The 26093-nt window shown below is 41.7% G+C and overlaps 1 long non-coding RNA gene across 14 annotated transcripts in view; it reads right to left on the reverse strand.

The window, feature by feature from the left end:
* Window positions 1-9165: 9165 nt before the first annotated feature.
* The window catches only part of LOC102155681, a 158849-nt gene continuing 141921 nt past the window's right edge, over window positions 9166-26093 (reverse strand). For 10 of the 14 annotated variants that reach the window (XR_005361423.1, XR_005361430.1, XR_005361428.1 and 7 more), the window contains 4 exons: window positions 25603-25693; window positions 15942-22483; window positions 14185-14278; window positions 9166-10314 (listed from right to left, as the gene is read on the reverse strand). This is a non-coding gene — a long non-coding RNA (uncharacterized LOC102155681). The remainder of the gene's footprint in view (window positions 10315-14184; window positions 14279-15941; window positions 22484-25602; window positions 25694-26093) is intronic. The other 4 variants (XR_005361422.1, XR_005361420.1, XR_005361425.1 and 1 more) reach the window with 4 other exon arrangements.

Genomic DNA, 26093 nt, shown 5'->3' on the forward strand with positions numbered 1-26093 from the left:
CGAAAAGCAGTGAAACAACCTCCCAGACGGATTCTGGATATCTGAATACCTCATCCTAGTCTCCAATAAGCAAGGCCTATACTGCCATTCGATGAAAACGTTTCCGTCCTAAACGATAACACTGTGGTACTGGAAATCATCAAAAATGATTCAATTATGTGCACTATCCTCGATTTTTTTTTAAGGCAGAAAAGACTATTAGATTTTAGGAATATTTTCAGCAAGGAGAATTCAATCAAAATTTATTTTCCGGCTAGCCCAGAGAAGTAAGTTAATTAGAATATCTAATTCCATGATCATTCTGGGTAAACCCAGTAGCACTTTATAAATTCAAAAGTGTTAATATTGATAATAATGCTATATTTTTGCCAATCCCTCAAATCCCTTCAGATTTAGAATGACGTCTTCCTTACAACATGTCTTTAGGGACACAAATATTAATGATGAATAGTTGGTATTATCTCTGGTTACCACAGTAACTTTAGAATGTTATTCTCACTTTAAAAATGAGGGAAAAAAAAAAAACTAAGCATCCATAAGTAACAATATCTGAAACTGTAATTCAAACAAAGTTAATAAAAAAGCATTTTGTATACTAATAGTTTTCAACAAAAGCTATGCCTCCGAACCATCTGTGGACTTGCCCAAAATATAAGGACCTGGCACCACACTGAGAACTATCGATCAGTTTCTGTAATGGAGTCTCTATTTTTTTTTTTTAATTTCTACTGGTAAATCTGACCCAGCTTAATAGAGTCAAACCCATCAGATAGCAAACTGAAAGTAAGATGTTCCAGCATCTGAATAAAATGGGAGCTAAAAAAATAATGGGAAGAACTAAAGTGGAAGGTACATTTGTTTTACCGAGTCTAAAAGAAATGATGCCAAGAGAGAAGTTGTGCTCATGAGCTGCGTAATTGGGCTTTCGACCACCAACCACAACCTCCTCTGAAGCCGGTCCTTCCAAGGTGAATGTGGTGACCTTGTTTGTCTCTTCTAACAAAGAGCAAGTGGACTGGAAGGAAACACCATCACCATAATTCCAACCTCTGATTTCCATCCTTGACAGACTAAGGACCAAGGCCTGGGTCAATCCTTGGTGCTCCTGGTGCCACTCACTGTGCTCATACCCTGGTTACACAGACAGCAGATTGCGTGTTGCAGCCAAGCACATAGGTACCCCAATAATTCTTCCTGAATCCTACCATGTAGACTTGGCACAGAAGAAGAAATTTACTTGGGCTTCTTCTAGATTATTCATTCTTTCATTTACTCATTTATTGAGCAAACTCTGAATGCCTCTCATTATTTTAAAAATAGTGTTTAATACTGGAAATACAAGGATGAATAAGTCTTGCACCCAGCAAACAACAAACGGCAGAAGAATCCCTCCTACGAAAAGGCCTGGCCTCTATTTTCAGGGCATTTTATTATTATTTTTTAAGATTTTATTTATTTATTTGATAGATAGAGAGAGAGCACATGTGCCCATGAGCAGGTGTGGGGGGCAAAGGGAGAGGGAGAGGCAGGGAGAGGGAGAGGCAGGGAGCCTCGCCATAGGGCTTAATCCCAGGACCCTGGGATCATGACCAGAGCCGAAGGCAGATGCTCAACCAACTGAGCCATCCAGGAGCCCCCAGGCACTTTTTAAAGCCCTCTTGTACCATAGCTCTTCATTCAAAGGTGTTTAAAACATATTTATCTAAGTCTTATAACACGTTGAGTGCTTGCTATCATTTAATTCTTGAACAAACCTATAAGGTAAATAATATTCTGTATGTTCCAGAGGAGGGAAATGAGATTTAGAGAGGATAAGCACACTGCCGAAGGTCACACAGACAGCCAGCGATAGGATAGAGACTTGAGCCTGGGTCCATATGGCTTCAAATCTCATGTTTTTAACCACTAAGCTCACTCTGACTCCTTTGAGGACAAGTTCATTAACGTCTGTCTAAGGCTTGAAGGGAGCCCCACAGAGAAGCTTTCCATCTTCGTGAAGTGGGAATAATATTGTTTTGTCCATAAATGAGAATAAGGAAAAAAGGGAAGGAGGGAGGGAGGGAAGAAAATGAATGTACGGAAGCTGATGTCCGGAGTTCATTACGAAGACCACTGGCGGGGTACGCTTCCGCACGCCTCTCCATTCATGGGAAATTTCAGCCTTACTCATTTGCAAATATATTAAGAAATGATCAACACGTTCCCACTACGGATCTGCAAAATCCTATGCGAAGAAGGGATTTGTTATCTTCTCCAGCCCACTCCTATCAGCTGTGCCATCTCCAGTCGGGTCTCAGGGCCCCTTAAGGTTGCTTGATTGGTAGTTGGTTTGGTTGGTTGATTTGCCTTATAAATGTGATCAGTTAAATTTAGTTTTTCTCTCAGTTGAGTAAGACTGACTTGGTCTCCAGTGGTCCAAGGGGGCCACGGTTAAGGTGAACTCAGCAATAGCGCCTGTCAAGTTCTCTACGATACACTACAGACATTAACGTATTTAACCAGACCCCGTCTCTGTTCGTCGGTAAGGTTGTTTGCTTGGATTTAGTCAGGTAAGAGTTCTTGTCAAGGGTTCTAGGAAGGAGAGCAGCGGGAATAGTGTACAGGGTGGCAAGAAGAGAGGAAGAGAAGTAGATTCCCGTTTAGTGCTGCGCACCCTGCAAAGCAAAGCAAATGATAATCAAACTTAAGAACTTAAAAAGCTGCCTTTAGATTTGTTGTCAGTGGTGAGAATTAAACTAATTTTCTTTTGTCAAAAGTGAAAATATGTTTATGCCAAAAAAATTTCAGCATGAAAAGAGATAAAAGGAAGTTGTATCCTTGCATGATTATGAGAGAAAACATGTTTTCACTCAACTCTTCACATAACACAAAATTAAGATGGGGGGTTGCTCGCTTAGAGTTTTGAACACGGTGCCTAGAACATTGTGGGTGCTCAGTAAATACTGGTAGAGTAAATGAATGAATTAAAGGAAAGATCTGGAAAACAAGTTGAATGTTGTCTCTTAAGACATCATAAGAAATTCCAGGACAGAATTCCTAAGAATTCATTGATGGTGCCTTCAAATAAACAAACAAACAAAAATGTGATCTTTGGAAAAGGAAACATCTATCTGAAACACGAAATCTTTGCAAATAGTATATTTAATTCAGTTTTCTAGTGAAACTATTCGTAACGTGCGTGGTTGAGAGGATGAGATTTCCCCTCCCTGGTTATAAACGAGAAAACATCTTTACCTAATTCCATTTGTTTATCCTAGAAGGTCTCCTCCTTTACCTACTAAGTACTTTTTTTCAAAGCATCATAGAGAAAGTCATTGAACCTTAATCAACTATTTAAAGAGTAGCTATTCTCTTTTATTCTGGCTCTATAATTACCAATTACATTATTTTTTTTTCTCAAGAAGAAACACTTCTGGACTTATTTTGATTGATTTTTATCAGGCAGCTCTCTTGCATCTTTAAGTAGCATCTTTTATAAGAGTTTCAGTTTTGCTTAGTTTATGCTAATAATAACATTTACATTTTCCACTTATTAATAGATTCAAATGTCTCATTCGTGTTGGAAAACAAAGCCAATTTTTTTAAAAAAGAGGAGAAAATATTAATTAATTCTGCTTTTGTGTAGTTCGAAAACCAGATCAGTTAAACACCATTTGCAAGAAAAGTGAATATTATTCAGGGGCCACTAGAGCCGAGTTCGTTTAACTCCGTTTTCCACGTTATAAACCACACATATTTGCATGTTCTTCTTCAGTAGATCCTGTTTTCCTCCTTATCATATGCATGATAAAACAAGAAAAATATGACATTGATTTATTTTCTTAATTCTGAGGAAAAATGAAAGATCTACCCTTTGGAGGGAGGCAGAATGGGATTGACTCTTGAGTGCCATGCCCAGTTGTGGCGTGTTGGTGGAGTAGCTACAGTTCCTGGATCCCACCCGGGAAAGAAGCTATGGGGTGGGGGGTAGGGGGGTGGGCTAAGGGTGGGGTAGGGGGGTGGAGCTCGCAGGACCCTGAAGCTAGACTTCCAAGCAGCCCCCTGAGGCGTGGCTAGCTGAGGCTGGGTTTGGAGAGGGACAAAGGAGAGAGGTGGCTGGTCCTTCTCTTCACCTAGAAAGACACTCGAGTCAAAGAACAGTCTTAGAGAGCTCGGGGGGCCCAACAGCTGCGCAGCCGCCCTCAGCAGTGCTGGGTAGTTGGAGCACGGGTGGCCCTGTCCGGGGACTCCCCGCCTGGACACGACGGCCTCTGCTGGGCGGCCCCTCGGGTTCCCCAACTGGAAGGAGACTTCTCAGGCCTGGTGCCTTGAGGAGGTTGAGTTGCAGATCTCAGGCAGGAGGGTCTCAGGCACGAGGATCCTGACGAAGCCCCATGGGAAGGGTTTCTCCAAACTCCACCTGTCCTCTGCCTCGAGCGCGGTCGTGAGCCTAATACGGACACTGGACGGGGGACCACGGAGTAGGCACCCCAAGGGCACGGCCCTCACTCCCTCTGCCCTTAACTACAGTCGCTTCTGAGGCTCCGACTTTCCCTTTGTCGTGCCCCCCGGAGTGGACTCCTCACATCTTTCCTCTGGGTTGCGACGTGTGAGGCAACGGCAAGGACTTGGGTCGTCGCCTGTAGTACTCTTGGCGCTCTGGGTGGCTCCCGGCCTATGGGCGCAGGCTCTGGGGTCAGAGGCCACTTCGTTGGTCCTTCGCCTCATGGCACAGGGGTGACCTCACCCTTACTATTTCCCCTCCCAGGATGGTCACGATCCCCCCAACTCTACAAGATGCCCATCTCTACATCTCCCCCTTCCCCCCCATGGTTTTTTGCCCCACATTCTCTGCATCCTCTTCATCCCACTGCCTCCAATTTTTCCTTAAATACAGTATTTTCCAGGCTCCTATTCTTTCTCAGCCTGAATGCTAACTCTCCATCGGCCACCTGTCCCAAGTGTGCCTGGTGCACGGCGCTCAGCCGCTGGTGTCTTCTCCACCCAAACACTTTACCAGACCACCGGACAACGAACCCCCACATAGGAACCCTCTCCCCATATCTAGCTCATTCTTTGTCTTCTTTTTCTTCCTTCTGGTCCTTTTACCAGCGTCCCTCACTGACGTCTCACACCACTGTCTCCCCAAACAGTCACAGAAGCAGGTGAGGGCCCGGACCCCGTCCCACTCCTCGCTCATGTCGGCACCTGCCTGCACCCTTGCCTCGCCCTGCACCACTGGGTCTCCCGCATGGGTCACACTCTTTCCCTGACCACACCATTGGGCTCTGCCACCCTCTGCCTCCCGTGTCTGGGGGATAGCCCGGCACTCCCTGAGGGCATTTGTGCCTCCTGCAGCCCAGGTCTATCTGGTCTCAGGTGCCCTCCCAGCACCCAGTCGTCTCCAGCCCAGGGAGCTATGCTCCTCTTGGGGACAGTGTTGGGAGAAGGGTCTCGAGGCAGAAGTCAGTGCTCTGTGGAAGTCGGGGACGGCCCCTTTGCCACGGTGGGCCTCATGTGGCCTCCTTCCTGCTGGGGATCCTGGGACTGTCGTGCATTCCCACCTGGCCCTCCCACCCCGGCCCTGGCTTATGGGCCATCCCCTCCCCTCCCACCCCTCACTGGGGCTGGCCGCTCTATCTGCACTGGGCTCCAACTGCAAGGCATTCATGGGATTTCCTAGGGCTCCCGAGACCCGGACAGATCAGGGAGCGTGGCCAGGCCCCTGCTTGTGTCCCTTGGCAGCTGCCAGGCCAAGGGCCCTTCCCAACTCCGCTGGCTGGCACCCTGGGGGTCACCTGTGGTGCAGCCCAGACACCCTGCTGTGCAGTTTCCCTGAAGTTCTGGGGCAACAGAGGGGGGCTACCGGGGAAATCGGACTTCGCAGGGGGTATGTTACTCATCTATTTGGGACCCCCCGCCCCCAGCCTCTGTCCACCTGAAGCCCCCTCCCCTCCTGATGGGATCCTCAGCCCTTTCCTGAGACTCCAGGCCCAGGACTGAGATACGCCCCACCCCCACCCCAGGGAGCAGGAATCCCTTCTGCAGGTGGAGGAACACCGCTCCCGGCCAAGGAGCCCCTGAGACACTGGCCCCCTGGAGGGGACAAAGGGCCACAGGGACGAGGCCTCGAGCACCTAGGGCAGGGCTGGAGTCCACAGCGGCCCAAGCCCCCCCGCACATCCCAGATGGTGGGCCTGGGTGCAGAGCTGCTCCCCTTTCCGAGGGCGCCCACCGGCTTGGCCCGTTCCAAGCTGACCCCTGCTGACCCCCGCCAGGCCCCCGCCAGGCCCCCGCCGCTCACCTCACCCCTGCACCTGCCACACCGCCCAACCCAGGCCTGCCCGGGCTCCCAGGTGCACAAATCTGCCTCATTTCCTCTTCCCAGCTTCTCTTGGCACTTTTTTTAAAAAAAAGATTTTATTTATTCATGAGAGATACAGAGACAGAGACAAAGAGAGAAGAAGGCTCCATGCAGGGAGCCCGATGGGGGGACTCGATCCCAGGACCCCAGGGTCACGCCCTGGGCCAAAGGCAGGCACCTAACCGCTGAGCCCCCCAGGCGTCCCCTTCTTGGCACTTTTTGCTTTGTTTTCAGGCTTTCACCCCTCTCGAAGAAGTCTCAAGGCGTCTCTACTAAAGGATATTCTCATTTTTTTGGTACCACTACTAGATGTTCCCTGGCATGGAGCGAGTATCAGTAAAGGCTTCATGAATAAAGAATTGGATCTTTCTGGGCTTTGCTCCCCCAGGATTCCCATGTTCCCTTTGATGTTGACTGTCAGGCTCAGAAAGTTGCCGATCAGTCCACGCTGATGGTTCGAGTCTAGACGAACAGCCCTGCCAAAGCGTGCTCATCCGTGCCCGCAGCAGACGTCACAAGCCAACCAGAACACTGGTTTTCCTGAACCGAGGGCTGCAGGCTGGCTTCTCTGGAGTCAGACACCGAGATGCAGGGAGCAGGGTACAGGATATGGATCAGGGATCCGCCCTCTGGAAAGTAGGGGGAGGAAACACGAGAGGCAGGGGGAAAAAGTGGAAGGCGATCTGGGCGAGAAGGCCTCCACGTTCCAGCGAGCTGGGGAGCTCCTGCCCTTCGCAGCTGCTCTGCCCGAGGCTGAAGTGCGGGGACCCTGGGCCCCTCCCCACGGCCACCCAGGGCAGGTGGGCTGCCTTGGCAGGGCATGAGCCTGAGGCAGCTGGCCGCTGGAGGCTCTCCCAGCAGCTGGGGCCAAAGTGGCTCCGTGAAGACTGGTGTGAGTGGCGTGTGTCCCGTCTACCCCGCCCAGCAGCCACCCTGCACCCCTCTGATAGACCACCTGGTGAGAGCTGGCGGGTAACATGGAACTGTCACGGCCTCCAATCTCTGGGCCATCTTCCTGTTTGAACTTTAATAAATGTATCCCTGTTCCAGAGCCTCCAAACTAGAGGCAAAACGGCTGTTATTTAAAATTCAGAAGTGCCGTTAACATGGAAACAGCTACTATGCCAATAAAACAGCACTTTCAGCAGTTTTAAAATTTTTAATTAAGTCTTTTCCATCAGGCAGGAACTGAGACAGCTCCTTCTTTCCTCTCTATCCAGGCGATTTCGGGAGAAATTAACCCTCATTTTCTAATGTAAGTCCCACCCCTGCCTTTGCTGGCTCCCTGCCTCTCCCTCCTTGCTGGTTCCCCTCACCCCTCCCTGTCTCGCCCTCCCTCAGGCCTTATGGCCTCTCTCCTGCTCCCTCTGATTTCTCCTCTTTTTTTTTTTCCCTCTCCCTCTAAAGTTTTGGTCAGAATTAATCAAACTTGACCACCATGGGGTTGATGTCCTGATCCATATCTTTGTCCTAGAAAATATTCTGCAAAATAAGTCTCAGATTAAATTTTTACAAGGGAAGTTTGGAGAAAAGAAAATAGCGAAAGCCTGATTTTGTCCTATATTTTATTTGGATTTTAGACCAGAAAATATATTCCACAGTCTGAAATACCACAAGCACGTCAAATAGCTGTAGGTACCAAGGGATATGTTATAACCTGTCCTTGACAAACGATAACCAGTTCCATCCTGGTCAGTGATGAGTTTCCATTAATGGGCTTCCTTATCCCTCTAAAGGGAGTTAGGGAGTTTGGTCAGTGCGTTTATCTGAGCAAGTGCAGATGTGTGTAACCTAATAGTGCTTTGCTGTAGTTGTCACAGTGAATTCCCAGTTTAAATGTCAGTATCTACCGAAATGGAGTTGAAAATACTTGTAGTGCTGAATCACACTTTAACAATTTCTGGGTTTGTGCTTTCATTTAACTATGATTCATCCATTACTGGGCCATTTCTTCTTGTTCCATAATGGGGGGGCAGGGGGAGACACAGTCCAGCCTCTTGTTTATTCTTGTCTGTATGAAATACTACATTTTGAAAGTGTTTGAAACACAATATTGCCTTTAAGAATACCCTTACAGCATTGAGCAGTAATATTTTTGGCATAAAAAACTGTGTGTGCCTCGGTAGATGATTAAATATGTACATTTTCCGAAGTACCTGACCTTCTAAGAGGGCAGGTCCCACAGAGAGCATTTGGGTTTTGCTTATCAGAGATGAAAGATAAAATGAAAATGGAATAAAAAATGATAAGGGAATAAATAGTTTTACATAACAAATAACTTGGGGTACAAGGGTGGGAATTAAAGGGCCTAGGAGCTGGCAGGGAGAGAAAAAGAGTACAAGAGGGCAGATGAAGTTTGAACAGCTACTATCAGAAGTGAATCTTTGATAAGAGGGTGGTGTCTATAAAGGATTTTTCAGAATATTTGCTGTGATGGGCTATAGATGATCCACCTTGGGGTGGTAAAGAGTATTTCAGGCCAGACTATAAAACTCAGTACCTTAAAGTGGGGGTCAACAAACCATTTTTGTCCAAGGAGCCAAATCCAACCTGCCACTTTTTTTTTTTTTTATAGCCAGTGAGTTAAGAATGGTTTTTATGTATTTAAATAGTTGAGAAAAAAATAAAAATAAGAATAATATCTTATATGTGTGAAAATTTTATGGATTTAAAATTTTTATGTCCATAGTCTTCTTAGAACACAGCCATGGCATTTATGGATTGTCTATGGTTGCTTTTGTACTACAGACAACCAGATCACATGGCCCACAACACCCAAAATATTTATCATCTTCTCCTTTAAAGAAAAGTTTGCCAACTGCTGCCTTAAAAAAAAATTGTTTATTTTTAAGGATCTACAGACAAAGTGAATCAGCTCTGCTGGTCTAGGATGGGCTCAGCTGGGCAGTCCTGCTTCCTTCGTGTGGCCTTGGCTGCACATATGTTCATTCTAGGGCCCAGGTGGGAGGGGAAGAAGCCACTAGAACAAGTTCTTCTCATGATGCAAATAGATATGCAAGAGGTCAAATGTAGATGTCATATGGCCAAGCGCAAAGTCAGAGTAAGGATATATACTCTGCCCATGATGAGGCATGCTGCAAGAAATAAAGAGCAGAGGCCGATAATTCAGACTACCTCAAGCACTCTTAAAAAGTCTAATCCAATCATGGCATCAGGCTCAAAGTTGAGGTTCTTATGATCTACATCAGGTCTAAGTGCAATTTCTCTTAATCCAGAGACCTAGGAACTTAAAAAAAACAAGTTACCCCTCTATCTTTCCCCTCCTCCCCATGCAAGGTACCCAATATCCGTGGACCAGGGACAGGCTAATCACAAGGCAGCTATTGCTCCAATAGCAGTTCTAGAAATCCAACTGATCAAATGCCGCCAACTCACCCTCCTTTGGCATAGGAAATATTTGTTGACCAGGTTCTGATTCTGCTCCACTTATGTTTCAGAGAGCATCTCCAGTTGGTTATTATCCACAGACTTTGGTTGTGCCTTCTGTGAGCTACATCACCATCCATCATCTTTGTTGCCCACTTCTGATGAAGGCTTTGGAAAACATGCTCTTTTTTGATTGCTCAGCAGTCTTCTCAGCCTACTTCTTGCTTGTAGAAATTTGAAGGCCTAAAGTCCTTTACAAGTCTCTAAAAGTCTGTTTCTTTTGGCTCAGACTGGTTCTGTCTTCAGAACTTTATGCATTATCTACATATTTGATGCAAGTTAACTCCATTTGTCAAGGCCACACTTACAATTCCTTTTTAGACCTGCCTCTCTATTTAATCAGTTTCTCTGGGCCCATCAAGCCTCCATGGGACTCGAGTTTATGCTTTCTAGAAAGGTCTTCACAAAGGTTTGACTCTGCTTCCTCAGTTTGGCCTGTTTCACCAGTTGATTCATAATGTCCATGCATTTGATATAATCTTTGCCTTGAAACTCAATCTTAATTTGAGGATCTTCTACTGACTCTAGAAATTGGAGATAAGAAAACAGTTTATTTTCCAAATAATAGAATAAACTTACATGCTGCACTAATTTTTTAAAAAAAATTTAGATCCATATGTTTTTATTATAAATGTAGTATATACTTGTAACATAGTTTAAACTAATATTGAACACTATAAAACCCAGAGAGTTAAGGTTTGGTTGCAATGGGATAGAACTTACAAATAGATTCTGGTGTATATATGGGAAATATATATCATACAAATATAATCACAGAAGAGTTGAGAAAGAAAAACTCAATAGTGATGCTGATACAATTGGCCATCCAGATGGAAGAAAGTTAGAACATTATCTCGTACTTAACTAAAAATAAATTTTATATTGAGTTTAAAGCTAAATATAAAAAGCAAAGCTTTAAAACATATAGAAAAAGATGTAGACATATTTGTTAATTTTTAAAAAATATTTTATTTTTTTATTTTTTTATTTTTTTATTTAGAAAAGACACAGAAAGAGTGGCAGACATATAGGCAGAGAGAGAAGCAGGCTCCCTGTAGGGAGTCAGAAGCAGGACTCGATCCCAGGACCCTAGGATCACGCCCTGAGCCCAAGGCAAACACTCAACCATTCAGCCACCCAGGCATCCCATGTTTGTTAATTTTTTAAACAAGACACAGAAAGGCATAAAGGAAAGAATAAATTTAAGTACATTAAGACCAACTTCTGTATGTCAAGAGGCAAACAAAATGATAATACAAGCCACCATTGGGAGAATATGTTTGCCTTGCAAATTCTCATCAAAGGATTGTTATCTGGACTATGTCAAGAACAGGGGGACCTGGGTGGCTCAGTCAGTTAAGTGTCTGGCTCTTGGTTCTTCTCAGGTCATAATCTCATGGGTCATGGGATCAGTGCTGCATTGGCCTCCACACTCAACGGAGAGTTGCTTGAAGATTCTCTCTCTATGTCCTTCCCGCCCCTAAAATAAATAGATAAATCTTAAAAAAAAAAAAAGAATATATAAAAAACAAATACTACACAAAAGTAAATTATAAAGGTGAGCAAAAGATAGAAACAGGGAGTTTATAGAAGAAAGCCATCCGAGTAACCAACAGTCATGAAAAGATCCTCAATATTACTATTAATTAAGAGAATGCAAATTAAAGCAGTTGGTTGGATACTCCTCGGCAGCTATCAAACTGCAAAAATTTAAGAGTTGATCATTTCAAGAGTTGACTAAGATGTGAGAATAGCAAAGCACTCATATAGTGATTTGATGTTTAAAACAAGTTGCAGATTTATTCACTAAGACTCAGCGGTTGCACATATAAGTGCATGTCCTAGACAGACCCTCATAAGTGGGCACGAGGAGACATACATAAGGATTCTGTGGCAGAAAGTGACAGCGCTTGACCAAATCTATTTCCTCCTTTTCCTAGGCATACAGTTAGACTACATTTTCTAACCTCCTTATCATTAGTTGTGGCCCTGCAGCTGAGATCTAGCAATAGGTGAGCAGAATTAATGCACAACACATCCAGACCTGCCTCATGAAAAACTGCCACACATAATCCCCATGCTCCTTCTTCTTCCACTGGCTTGAAGCAAACAAGCAGAGACTTTGGAAGCCATATGATGAAAGAGTGGAGTCTTAAGATGGAAGGACCGAGGCCCTCCTACCTGGAGGAAAGCCATCACCAATCTAGAATGTGCATTTTGGTCTGTATGTGAGCTAGGAATGAAGTCCTATCATGTCTGAGCCATCACTGGCGGATTTGTCACCAGAGCTCCTAATGTCCTGTTAATTAATATAAATGCTTATTGCAGCATTGTTAATAATAAACATTGGAAAAGCTCATCAGTAGGAGATTTGGTAAACTGTGAGATATTCGTGGGATAAAGTAGTATTTAAGAGTTAAAATTGGGATCCCTGGGTGGCGCAGCGGTTTGGCGCCTGCCTTTGGCCCAGGGCGCGATCCTGGAGACCCGGGATCGAATCCCACGTCGGGCTCCCGGTGCATGGAGCCTGCTTCTCCCTCTGCCTGTGTCTCTGCCTCTCTCTCTCTCTCTCTCTCTGTGACTATCATAAATAAATTTAAAAAAAAAAAAGAGTTAAAATTAACGTACTTGATCTATGTGTATCAATATAGTTAGGCCTTAAAATGTTAGACTTACATATGTAAGTATGTACATATACTTATATATACACATATATATGTATATATGTACATATATTCATGTGTATAAAGTATGTACATATATTTATATATGTATATACATTTATCAAAACATCAAGTATGTTTGGGGAGTCATGTAATCTCTCAGTCTCAGTTCCCACATCTATGTTGTTTTCATTAAATCTGAGATATCATTGATTATAACATGTATTATTATTTTATGTACCAATAAAGAGAAAAAAAGACTACCAATTACACTTCTGGAAAATAATTTCTTATCACTTGGAAACTCTATTTAATATTCATGGAAAGAGTTCTCAGGCTTAATTACACATAGCTTACAATCATTTATTATATGCCTATATATAAAAAAAGCAAACTAAATTGGTTGAAGTTCTTCTGAAATATATTCACTTTCATATTCCAATTCTTTGGAATCAGTTCTTGACTCTGAGTCATTGGATGGGCTTTCTTCCCTACACTATCACATCTTGTGTGCCATCAAAATTATGGTTGATGCAGCAGTTCAAAGAAAAAGAATCCTGAGAGAACTAAAGCCTTCAGTGCTGGACTTTTAAGAAGGCTTTGCAATTATGTAGAACTAGTTTCCTTTAGGAACTCCCCTTCTCTACACTACCCTTAAAACCAGTTAGTTTAGAGGAAGAGTTCCCAAAGTGTTGTACTATTACCTCTGGAATTTTCCTCTAGACTGCTGGCACTCGTTCTGTAAATTCTGATTCCGATTATCCTGCTCTTTACAAAAGCACAGGACACCGTAAACAACTCTATGTCCTACGTGCTGTCTCGTTGACAGCTGTATTTGCATGTAGAAATTCCTTAGGAAATTTATATGTGTTTCTGAATCCAAAATCTTGTGAAAAAAAAATCAAAAGAGAAAACAGGAAAAAATGTTATAATTTTCCTGTGAAAATTAAAGCTTAATAATTATACTAATCAATCATTCCTGCTTGCAGTTGTGAGTTCGTAGTCCTTTATGCAGCTCATAGTAAGCCATTCTCGCCAATGAAATAATTATTAAGAAGTGTTAGTACTGCATATTCACATGAATTTCATGAGTGGGTGTTCCATGAATTAACAAATTTGAGTCCTTGAATCAGCAAGATCGACCTATGAACATCTGTAGTACTGTTCATTTTGCTGGGAAATCCAAATGTTATGCTATTCTAATACTTCCCCGCAGTATCCACTGGCATCTTGTAGTGTTTGGATATTTGCAATCAGTACGCTTCTTTGCAAATATTTTAACAAAAGAAATGTAACAGAAGGAAGATGAGAGGGATCCCTGGGTGGCGCGGTGGTTTGGCGCCTGCCTTTGGCCCAGGGCGCGATCCTGGAGACCCGGGATCGAATCCCACGTCGGGCTCCCGGTGCATGGAGCCTGCTTCTCCCTCTGCCTGTGTCTCTGCCTCTCTCTCTCTCTCTCTGTGTGACTATCATAAATAAAAAAATTAAAAAAAAAAATCTTTAAAAAAAAAAAAAAAGAAGGAAGATGAGAATGTTGTTGTGGAACACTGAAACGACACTGGAAATTGATCTAAAATATGTAATAGCAAAAGCAAAAAAAATAATAAAAAAATAAAAAAGAAATAGCAAAAGCAACATTGACTTCAACATCGCAATCAAGGCAAGCTGAAAAAATAGTTTTATACTGTTGTGGCTGTTGTTGCTAAAGAGTTTCTATGAAGCAGCACATACCTTAACAAACTTGCAGAAGTTGAGTCTGCTTTGGATAAACTCTTAATTCAATCAAATCAACATCAGTGCAAAAAGGAAGAAATATTTTGAACACCTGGAATATTTGTTGTGAAACAAAGATCAAGATTTTCAGATGAGTCAATTAATGTTTTGTACTTTACATTTTCCTTTTAAGAGTAATAACTTGTAATATTAAATACTTGGCACAATCTTTCATTAAATGACTTTTATTCAACTTCATAAATGTGTCCTATTATAATGTCTATATCAGGTAGAGATTTATGGGTTATTACAACATATTGATTCATGATATTGACAAACCACACATTCACTCATTTGTTGCTTTTTAATAGGAAACCTCTGAAATTCTCACTATAACCCTATCATGGAAAAATGATTCATTTTTTATTACTGTGGTCACTCATTATTATGTAAAACACATAAACAGTGTGTTACGAAAAATGCAGAATATACAGTTCAAGGAAGTCCTGATAAGTCCCCTAAATTCTGGTTTTTCGTTAATGAATTCCAAGGATGAATACTTATGAGAAATTTGGAAACATTAGTCAACAGCAATAATAAGATACTTTTGATTTTAGGATGCATTTCAATTTCACCGATGTTAAAATAAGAAAAAAAAATGTGGGTCTTAGAATCAAGGAAATGCAGTATTAAATGAAAACATCATATTAAAGGATAATCTCTCTTGCTATCCTTCTAGGTCTAAAATATTCAGTGAGCTTGTGGTTTAGAATTTTCTAGGAAGTAGAGTACACTAATAATTGCCCAGAATAGTAATTAGCCATGTCTCTCTTTTTTTTTTCTACTTCCTCTAGTCTTATCCTAATGGACAGATTTCTCTGTTTGTTTTTGTTTTTAGATTTCTATCATATCCTCTGCTTTATGAAAATTGTAACCAAACCTTAATTTTCTGGTTTTCATAGTGTTCAATGACATTGGTGTGAACAGTTTTATAAGTGTAGACACTACCTTCATCAGAAAAACAAATTGATCTAATTTTTAATAAAAATATTTTATTGTAGAAGGTAGAGATATCATGTAGAACGTAAATAATTTCTAAAAATATACTTTTCTCAAAAAAATAAAAAAAAGTAAAAAATAAAAATATACTTTTCTCAGTTTGATTTTTCCTCAGAACAGCAGATGGTATAAAACCAACCATCCAAAAAATACCTTTTCGTCTGCTTACTTTTTTTAACTGTGATGGTAACATTAGCGCTAAAAGAAGGGGACGGGATACTGGGGATAATGCTTAGTTTACCAGATAACCACAAAATCTATATTGCCCTTCCCTAAATGTCCTCGATAGGAATATTCTCAGAGAAGACGTTCTTTTCAAGAATTTTCTGAGGGTTGAATGGGAGTGAGCTTTGGGAGTACCCCAGGTTGTAACAGTATTTCTAAAGCTTATCATTCATTACATTAGAGTTTTTGTTGGTCCCATTTTACTTTTTATTGTAATCCCAACCTTATGAATTAGGGAAACAGAAATCTACCCGGCAAAGCACAAATCCACGTAACTAAATAGTCTTTAATATCTTCGTGTCTCTAGATTTCACTTTCCATTAGGGAGCCCACATCCAAAAATGGCTTTGCCGAGACCAGATTGTTGATCTTAGCTGTTGCTGGTCCCAGAATTTTTTTTTTTTTTTTTTTTTTTTTTTTTTTTGGTCCCAGAATCTTAACCCCGGTCCTGTCCTTCGCTCTCCTTCGCAGTTATAGGACAAGTCACTCACCCTCAGTTGTCCCTCCTTTAGGAAGGGAGAGAACTACATCGCAGGGGAGTTCCATGAGTTTTCGGGGTGAATATCTGCAAAGTGCGTTGGTGATTAGAGGGATTGTCCAATTGACAATTACTATTAGACGGAGCAGCACAGTGAATGGGTCTAACTGGAAGATTGGCAGCCTGCAAAATTTTAGGTTGGTCGAAAGAGTTATTATTAGAGAATGGCTGCTTCCCGAAAATGTATATTTAAATATTAACAACATTTGAGGAGCAAATACTCCCAGAGATAAACATATGCTTTGAATCCGCAATTACTTATGCATCTTCCCGCTGCCTCCTCCATGTCTGTGTTTTTAAAATTCTGTAGGTGAAGGACTGAGGTTCAGTCTCAAGGTCATTGAAGCGGCTGTGATTTTATTAGTATGCTCATTGAGTGTGCTATAGAAATGTAATTTAAGGCATTAATATGTACACACTAAATAAAACCACACAGGCCGTGGGAAAGTTATTTATGATGCTGGAATTTTACCAGTTATGGAAATAAATAATATAATGTGTGTATCTCTGGAAACAATGTAAACTCGGCTTACTCAACAGCAGCAGTAAAAGAACTCTAAACAATTCTGTAATTCTATGAGGAGGGTAATTTCACTGATGACAGCTTTCCATAATTTTATTCTTGTAGATAGCAAATAATTTTCCTTATTCTTTATTTTATTACTATTTTGAATTGCACTTCTTGTTGGAGTTTCACCTTTTACTAATAATTCTTCGGGAAATGTATTTCCACTGTTTTTCATAAGGCAGTTACTGCTGGCAGTACCTAGTTGAAACCAACAGAATTACAACTCTCTTCAATATCCCTACATGACATGGGTAATATTTCAGTTTAATCCAGGGGCATGAATTGAGCCAGGAACAACCATTTCAATTTCTACTGCAGTTTGTTTAGGCTTAACATGGACTAGCTACCATACCCTCTCTCGGTGAACCATATTAAATTGCTTACAGAGACCTGCTCAGAAAGCAAAAGGCATGGCTTTACTATTCTCATGACATGCTTTTGCCTAATAATCATGAAAGCTATAAAAAGAAATCCACTGCGAATGCCCCCCAAAAGCTCCTGACTGCTGCCCAATAACCAAGTTCCAGCGAGAGAGTTAAATAGCCATTAAGATTATTTCATTTTTATATAACATTATATTTAGGACATTATTTCCTAAAAACCAGTAGATCCCATCTATTATAATAGACCGATCTCGTTTCCCTGTATCCTTATTCATAACAAAATGACTGTGCTCCACACTTACCACATAAAAGACTGAAAGTGCAATGACGCATCTATATTCTCAACAGTTCTGGAATTAAGGGCATTGGTTTACAAATGACTGACTGAGGTTAAAGGCATTGTTTATAGCCAGGGAAGAAAATAGGTTGAGCACCCAATGAAAAGGTCTTAAATAATGTGCCTTATAAACCCTATTTATTTCCCCTTAAACTCTCTGAATGTGCTTGTTTGTATCAAAAACTCACCATTGGTAAGGATATTATCAATGAACTGAAACAATAGATTTGGGTGAGACTAATCCATAGGAGGACCACAGTAAATGTTGGTCGAATGAATGAATGAATGAATGAAGGCATTTGGTTATCATCTACTCCTTTTAGCGAGATGAATATGCATCACCACACACAAAGATAATTAAAGAATGTTATAAATTGTCCTGATTTTTAAGAAATTAAGGCTTCAAAATGCTTTATGGTAAATGATCAGAATAGTTGTTGCATATATTGTTCAATAAATGGGGTTTGTCTTTGGCACTGCGAGGAGTAGAAAAAGCATAAGTGAACCCAAAGAAGAGGTGGCTGGAATTCTAGTCCTGGCTTTTCCACTAATTAGCTTTGGGCACAGGACTAAAAGAGTTCAGAAATCTGTGCACTAGGCCCCCCTATGCATAACAAGGAACTACGAGGGGTTTTTTGATGTTATAACCTGTTCTAACATGCTGTGGATTTATTTTGGCAGCATGATTTGCCAACTTTCACAATATAGAAAAAAGGTATTTTTTTTTATTACTTCTGTTACTTCTTTCTGATCGGCTTATAACTGTCAATTAATACTTACTCACCATTGACCAGATTTGAGGCATTAACCTATAACTCCCTTACCGAGTAGATATAATGTGACAAAGTACTAGCTTGTCAGCTACTCCTTTTGCTCGATTCTTAAAAACACCTAATCCTCTATCTTCTTGTATTATCATTTTGTGTGTGTGTGTGTGTGTGTGTGTGTGTGTGTGTGTGCCATACTACTGCCTGGTCGCATGTACAGTATGCAGGAAAAAAAAAAAACGTTGCTCTATTTTTGCTGTGATGACCCAGCCGTGGAACAAACAAGATGAGGAAATCCTTGGTTATCACTCAGTAATGCTGTACAACGTTGAAAAATTATACTGTTTGTTATATTGAAATGTGTGTTGGTTTCAAGGAAGTCAAACTCTTCTGAAATTATTGAGGCCAACCTACCTTCACTCCTCTGAATTTCCTATTCCGTGGCACAGATCAATGCACTGAAGCTTCATGATTCCCTGAAGGGCTTTTAGTACATTGGTAGTGCCACTTCTTTATACTCAAAACCTCTTGGGGAAAAACTACTAGATGTATCATCTGCTTAGTTCTGCTCTCTTCCCTTCTTAAACTACTGCTCTCTGCTCTCAATTCTGCTTTAGCAGGAATATCTCCTAAACAGATATCTTCTTCATTTTCTGTTATTCTAATAATAGCCAAAGATACTCCTGGGGTCTTTTTGTACTTAACAGACCGACAGGTCTTTAAGACTATATTAAATTTGTCCTAAAACCTTTTCTTATGAGTCTATGTAATCAGTTTTCAAGACTATCCTTTAATCTTTATAAATGCAAAAAAAAAGGAAAGAAAGAAAGAAAGAAAGAAAGAAAGAAAGAAAGAAAGAAAGAAAGAAAAAGAAAGAAAGAAAGAAAACAAAAACAAATCCCACATTACCTATGTAACACGAAAATTAAGTATGATTTTGGATTTACAATGCTTTGGTTGGGTTTGAATTTGGCAGGAGGATGCAGAACAGTATTAAAAGCAGATTTAGCTTTCTAATCATTTTATAGAGATTGGTATTTAAATAAATTCATATTTCCCATTAGTTATCGACTAAGGTCACTGTGACCTAGGAATTTAAGTCAAATCAACAAATTTTATTGAGCTCTTGCTAAATGAAATGTAGTTCCAGAGGCACTCATGAGGAATTGACTGAAACTTTATGTTCTAGATGCTTTTAGTGTAGTAAGAATAATATACTTACAATTTGACTACAATCAAGTAAGGGCCAGAAGAGGAATAGAAATATTAAATCCAAAAGAGAGAGAAAACATCTAGTTAGGAACCTCAAAAAAGATGACTTTTGAGGTAGGCTTTGAAAAATGGAAAGGATTTTAACAAATGAAGATGAATTATCACTTAAAATCATCTAAAAAGGAAGAAATACACCAAACAAATACACCCAGGCTGAAATCTGTGAGGCATGTTTGAAGAACAAGCTGCTAATCCGGTTGGACTCTACACAGAGTTTGTCTAGGCAAGTAATAAGAACCGAAACCAAAAGCTGCCTTGGGCCAGATTATCTTTTCTAATTACCTAAGTGTTATTGTGTGATGTGGTATCATTTTGTTAGGTATCGACCCAGGTTTATACATAAAAATTTCACCAAATCCATAGAAATGAGAACCAGTGTTAGATATAATGTTTATAATTTCCTGGATAATACTCCTTCTATGTAATTAATCCTGTAAAAATAAACACATTGATCACTAGTGATAGAACTTTTGCACAATTAATAAGGAATCCATCAGGATTTACTATTTAGAACGAGGTATTAGGACCTTAATGTCTTATTAAACAAAACTAAAAATAACATAGCAGATTCTAGACTAAATTAACCACAAAGCATTGCATCCGCAGATTATCTCCACACCATCATGAAATCCTTCTAGAATGATTATAAAGGAAGAAAAAAAATGTATAAAAATCAAATGATAAAGTGAATAAGAGAAAAGACAACAGACAGTAAAAAATGCCAACAATGTTTCAGACGGCAAGAAGTAGCTGTATGACTAGTCACCTAATGTGATTTGAGTTTTTTATGTTTTCTTAAGTGAGTAGTAGAGGAAAGAAGTAAAGGAGGGGGGATGAGAGGAGCTCAGAAGACACAGACTGATTCATGCCATTAGCATCACAAGGCTTAGGAATTAGAGATGCCAGGTATCCCTAAATGTGGGAAACACAAGTAGAAGGATCCCAGACCTCTTCCCTTAGGCCCACGGCCAGATGAGTGTCTCTCCCAGCAGAAGTTACTGAGATTCTATCATCTATCTATCTATCTATCTATCTATCATGGGCTGAATTGCATCCCATCAAAATTCATGTGTTGAAGTTCCAGTCCTTACTACCTCCGAATGTCACTACGTTTGGAGGCCTTTAAAAAAGGTAATTAAGGAAAATTGGATTGTATGGGTAGGCCAATGACTAATCCAGTATGTCATGTGTCCCCACAAGAAAAAGGAAATTAAGACACAGATACACACGGAGAAAAGACCATGTGAGGATATAGCAAGACAGAGGCCATCTGCCAGCCAAGAAGAGAAGCCTCGGAAGAAATTAAGCTTGCCAACACCTTGATTTTGGATTTCAGGCCTCCAGAACTGTGAGAAAATAAATTTCTGCTGTTAAGGCACTCGGTCTGTGGTGTTTGGAAGGCGGGTCTAGAAAAATAATATCCTTTCCATCTATCTATCTATCTATCTATCATCTATCATCAATCACTCTACCTATCTAACTGGTTTATGATAATTCCGAAGAAGGAATATAAAGTAGGGTAAGTGAGAATAACCACTTTGTGATAGAAGTGGCTGTGAGAGAAGGATCTTTTCATTAGCATGACCAGGGATAACCTCTCCTAGGAAATGACATTTCAAGCAAGATCTGAAAGGTGAGGAGAAGCCAGTCATGCAAATATTTGAAGGAGCATTTTTCAGGCAAAAGGAAGTTAAAACACAAAGATCCTCAGGGAAAAAGGAGGAGGGCAGCTTGAGGACTAATCAGCTCAGCTAGAGTACGGTAAGCAAGGCAGAGGTAGGTTTGGGGACGGAAGCAAGGATTACAATATACTCTTATCCTTAAGGTAAATGTTGCACTTCCGCCTAAGTATAGCGGGTCTATATGTCGGTCCATAAACTATGAAAAATATCACATTTTACTTACTTTTCTAAGTCTGCTTAAATTCATCTCCCGTCCTCATCCTACCATGCTGGCGAGTTTCAGCTCATTTGTTTTTGCTCCTACTCTCACGCCCACTCAAAGATTCCAGGGATTTGGGCAACATCAGCGCTTCAGGAAGTCTCCCTCACCGAGTGGCCGTTAGTCAGCAGGAATTAATGCTAAAATACATGTTATCTCAGCCCTCAAGTTCTCTTTGGATTTCAAGGCTCGGCTGCTTTCTTGCCCAGCTTAGCGAGTGTGAAACTCTAATGAAGCTGGAGGATCTTGTGCCTTCGGTCTAGGCTCCAGCAGTGGCCACAGTTCCATCCCCTCTGAGGTTATGCCCCTTCTGAGGTCACTGTCACGAGCACTGAGCAAGACTCTGCTACCAACATGACCCACAAAAGCTATCCTCTCACCATAACAGGAGAGGGAAAAAAACTCTCGTTCTTGAACTCATCCTCTCCCTTCTAAACTCTCTTAAGAGCATTTCTTTTTCTCTCCTTCCTTACATAATCTGTTCAAAGAGCGTAAGCTTTCACAAAGGACAGAAAGAGCTAAAGCCTTCAAGCAACTACTGGTCTGCATCCTGCAAATGACCCTGAACCTGTGAAATATAAAGAGCCTGGAGATCCAGCAATGTGTCGTAGCCAAGCCATGGAAGCACCCAAGTGTCCATCGATAAATGAGAATAAAGAAGTGGTGGTATAAATAGACAATGGGATATAATTCAGCCATAAAAAATGAGGAAAATGCACCATTTGTGATCAAACATGGATGGACCTTGAGGGCCTTATGCTAAGTGAAATAGCCAGAGAAGGACAAATACTCTATGACGTGACTTGTAGGTGGAATCTAAAACAAAACAGCAAACTCATAAAACTTATAGAAAAGATCAGATGTGTGGTGACCAGCGGTGGGGGAAAGGGAGAGGAAATTGGAAGAAGGTGGCCAAAAGATACAAGCTTCCAGTTATAAGATAAATAAATCCTAGAGATGCCATGTATAGCATGATGGCTAGGGTGAGCCCCGCGGTCTGATACACAGAGGAGGTGTTCAGAGAGGAAATCCTAATAGTTCTCATCACAAGGAGAAAATGATTTTTTTTTCTCCCCTCCTCCATTTATTTTTAGTGTATCTATATGAGATGATGGATGTTAGTGAAACTTAACTGTGGTGATCAGGTCACAATATGCGTAAGTCAAATCTTCATGCAACATGCCTGAAATTCAGGCAGCGACGTATGTCAATTGTATCTCGGTGAAGCTGGAAAAAAAATAAGAGTGGAAAATAACTACATTTTAAAAAATGTCTGGCCATCAATTTGAAATGAGGAAAGAAGAGGTTGAAGGACAACCGCAAATCACAAATTAATATCTCGATTATTTTGTCTCACTAGCTTGAGTGAATTTTTGCTACTCGCCAAGAATAACGACATTTAACTAATGAAAACATCAGGCGTCCCCCCGAAAGCTTAGAGTGCTCATATAATTTACTACTTTGGCTTAGAATCTCTAATCCCCTTTTCCTCGCCCTTCTCTCTACTCGGACACGTGCTGGTTTTCCGGGTAATAGATCCTTTGGCCTGTCCAGAAGCTTCCACCCAGTACTCGGCTGATTTAGTCACCTCTCTCTTCTGTTGGGAATTGGTGGCTACGGGCGCTAAGTCAGACCTTCCTGACTTTTCTTCCTGACGAATTTAGGCTTCGGCTAAGTATCTTTTCAAAAAATAGGAACACATAAGCCACACAAAATCAAGAACTTCAAACTACTGAAGAGTTAACAAGATTTAAAAAAAAAAAAAAAAACTGTTGGGGAAGCACTATTCTAATTTGGAAAAGTATCCCCAATGAAATATGTTGTGTTCTTCTCTGGGCAATCTTAAATCGGTCTTCGTGCAGAGTTTACAGAAGACATACTCTCCAGACAGTCCTTGAAGTGGGGAAAGCTTTTATTTTAAGGCTAAAAAAGATGGATTTTCTAAATTGTCATAGGTTGTGGTTTAGCGGCTGCATTCTGCATGGTCCCTACGCAGCTTATTCTTCTAATTATGCCGCTGACAGCTTCCCAATTGGATTAAAATCCACACTCAGAGTTCTCTTATCTATAACCTTTCATCCCCATGACTCCCTGCTCCACAGATGCTTCTCCTAATGCCTAGCTCTAAGTGTGGGGACTTCTTAGGTACTTTCACAATAGAAGAAAAAGGTGATTGTAGTCTTTACTCTGATCTTGAACGTCTAATTTCTACATACATATTAAACACAGAAAAATGAAAAAGTCATCTATTTTATAATACCAATGTTATCTGGTCCTTCGTTCAGCTTTTAGAAAGTGATAAGCCTTTGAAGATTCTATGTGGGGCAACTGAACTTTAAAAAGAAAAAGGAAAAGCAGGCTTTGCTATATTGTAATGTCTCATTCGAATGGTATAAAACAAGGCCAGAGTAGCCCACAGTAGATTAATTACTCACATCACTGAGGCTTACTTCTCAATAAGTCAAATCTTTAAACTTTTTGGGTTTCTTTTTTTTTTTTTTTTTTTGGTTCAAAATCTTTCAGAAGGTATATGGCCTCCTTATTCAGAAGATGCTGAAAACAATTCAATATTCCTTCATTCAGGACAATCATTGACAGCAGCCAGACCATGAAGGGAATCTGGTCTTGCTCATTTTGGCTCTCCATCTTCCTTCCTTCCTGTTCCTCCATCAAACCCAGGTTTACTGTAAGGACATGTGTATTTTTGTATTGTTTCCAGTCTCCTCATCCATCTCCTCATCAAGGGCTCGCAGTTTTGATGGCCTGCCAACGGCAGGGAGATGAGACACACACGTCTGTGAAGAACTCTCTAATAAGTGTAGCCAGGGATCAAGGATAAAGTTGCTTGATTTTCCAGGTGCTATTTAAGAATTGGTCTTCCTCTAATCAGGCATGGCTATTGTTCCGAAGAGTTGCATTTACCAAAGGCAGTTGTGGTAGGCTTTTCTAGCACCTGACATGACTAAATACATGGAATGTATGCTTTTAAGGTAAATTAAGATCCCTGGATTTAGGATGACAATTTGGGATCTGGAAGGTTCCCCTTGGGGGCAAGAAGTGAGAGGCCTGTAGAAAAGTCCTCATTTCCTGCATTCATCTAAAGAATAAATTATTTTCTCTCAGAGGAAAAAGAAAATGAAGATAAAGAAAGGGATTCCAAGGAGGTCCGTTGTGTAGGAAGAAACATTAGAGAGAATACAGGCCTGAGGCAGAGGCTGATGTTTCCTCCCTAACCTCTCAGAGGCTCTAAGGGACCTTTCAAAGATTGGAGTAAGGAAGAAAGAGAAGAGAAAGAGAACTACAAGACCTGTGGACCCAAGGGAGTGGAAGGACGAGGATCCCCTGACTCCCCAACCACGTACCAGGCGACACGCCAAGGGCAGCAGTCGTTGCACTATTACTCCCTGAGCCACTGTTTGCCTTCCCCCCAGTCCCTGTAGATCCCAGGGGAGTTGGGTCCAGCAGGCTGCTGTATTTCTCGGGCTGGCCCCCGTGTCTGGCAGCTTCTGGATGAGTTCAGCTAATGGGATGCAAGGGATGGAGGCTGGAGGGAGAGATGTTTCTCCTCCTCTCTCTGTTTCTGAGAGCAGCGCTGCCAGCGTGTCCTCCACGGAGCCATGTGGGTGCAGTGGGGCTCGCCGAAACCAGCACAATCCCCGAGTTCCCTGTCCCCCCTCCTTCCAGCCTCTCGGCAAGTCTGCTGCTAACCACCAGGTGCCTAACCATTCTCTGCTTGTCTTTTGAGCTATTCCATTACATGGGTCACACGTTCTCTGCATCCAGTTTCCCGTACGATACACTCATGGGGTTTGCACACCACAGGGCAGTTTGGTTTTTCCAGGTGGACCCTAAATGGTGCAAAAGGCATTTCACATCTTATTTAATCCTAACAGGTTCCCTGCAAGTTTGTAATTATTACTTGCATTTTACAGATGAGAAAAAGCAAAACTCAGCAAATTTAAGGTCTTTGCTCAGTCACAGCCCTAGTACGTGGCAGAGCTATGGTTCAAACCTGGTTGCCAAGTCACCCTTACACTGCTCTGCTTTCCAAGGGAAATGGCAACTACGGGGTGGGGGGCAGCCGTTTACCCTGCAGCCTAGAGCGCCCTCACTACAGGGAGCTCCCCCCACCCCCCGTGGAGCGCACACGGCCTGGAAGGGCAGGCGGTCAGTGATGGGGGCCAAGTGGCCCAGAGGCAGTGCTGTCTCCACCCCAGGCCACAGAAGGAGCCCGTCCCGTGCAAGGCTGCGCAGTCAGAGCCGGTGGACGAGAGGCAGGTATGTCTGAGCTTGATCCTTCTCACGGCCTGCATTTCACTCTTGCCATTTAAAAAAACGTTTCCCACCTCTGTCCTGCCATCCTGGCCTGTGGACATGCTTCGGAATGGGATGTCACGTTCCTGCTAAGTAATCCTTAATCCCAGGTATCCGCGTTACCTGTAAGACATAACACCAAAGACAGTCCCGTGTGGCTACTGAACTCTGAGTGCTGATCTTTAGCCAAATGACAGATTAGGACAGAAAAAGGGAGTCAAAAGATCCTTCACGGGATATCTTGGTAACAGCCCCCTCTACCAGTAGATATAGTCTAGGAACTCATCATCACGTGTGAGAGGAGGTGTGCGATCACGAAGCCACGCTCATGACAATTCCGACCGGTGGGCTTTCATTGCTTCTCATCCTGGCCTTTCCAAATGCACCATGGAGATCGTCAGCATAGTCTTAATTATAAGGATAGATGTAGATGTATACCCAACACCGAAATTCTTTTTTTTTTTTTTTTTTAGATTTTTTTAATTTACTTATGAGAGACCCAGAGTGAGAGGCAGAGGCAGAG

Source organism: Canis lupus, chromosome 6 (genome assembly GCF_011100685.1).
Source record: "Canis lupus familiaris isolate Mischka breed German Shepherd chromosome 6, alternate assembly UU_Cfam_GSD_1.0, whole genome shotgun sequence".
Classification (NCBI taxonomy): Eukaryota; Metazoa; Chordata; class Mammalia; order Carnivora; family Canidae; genus Canis; species Canis lupus.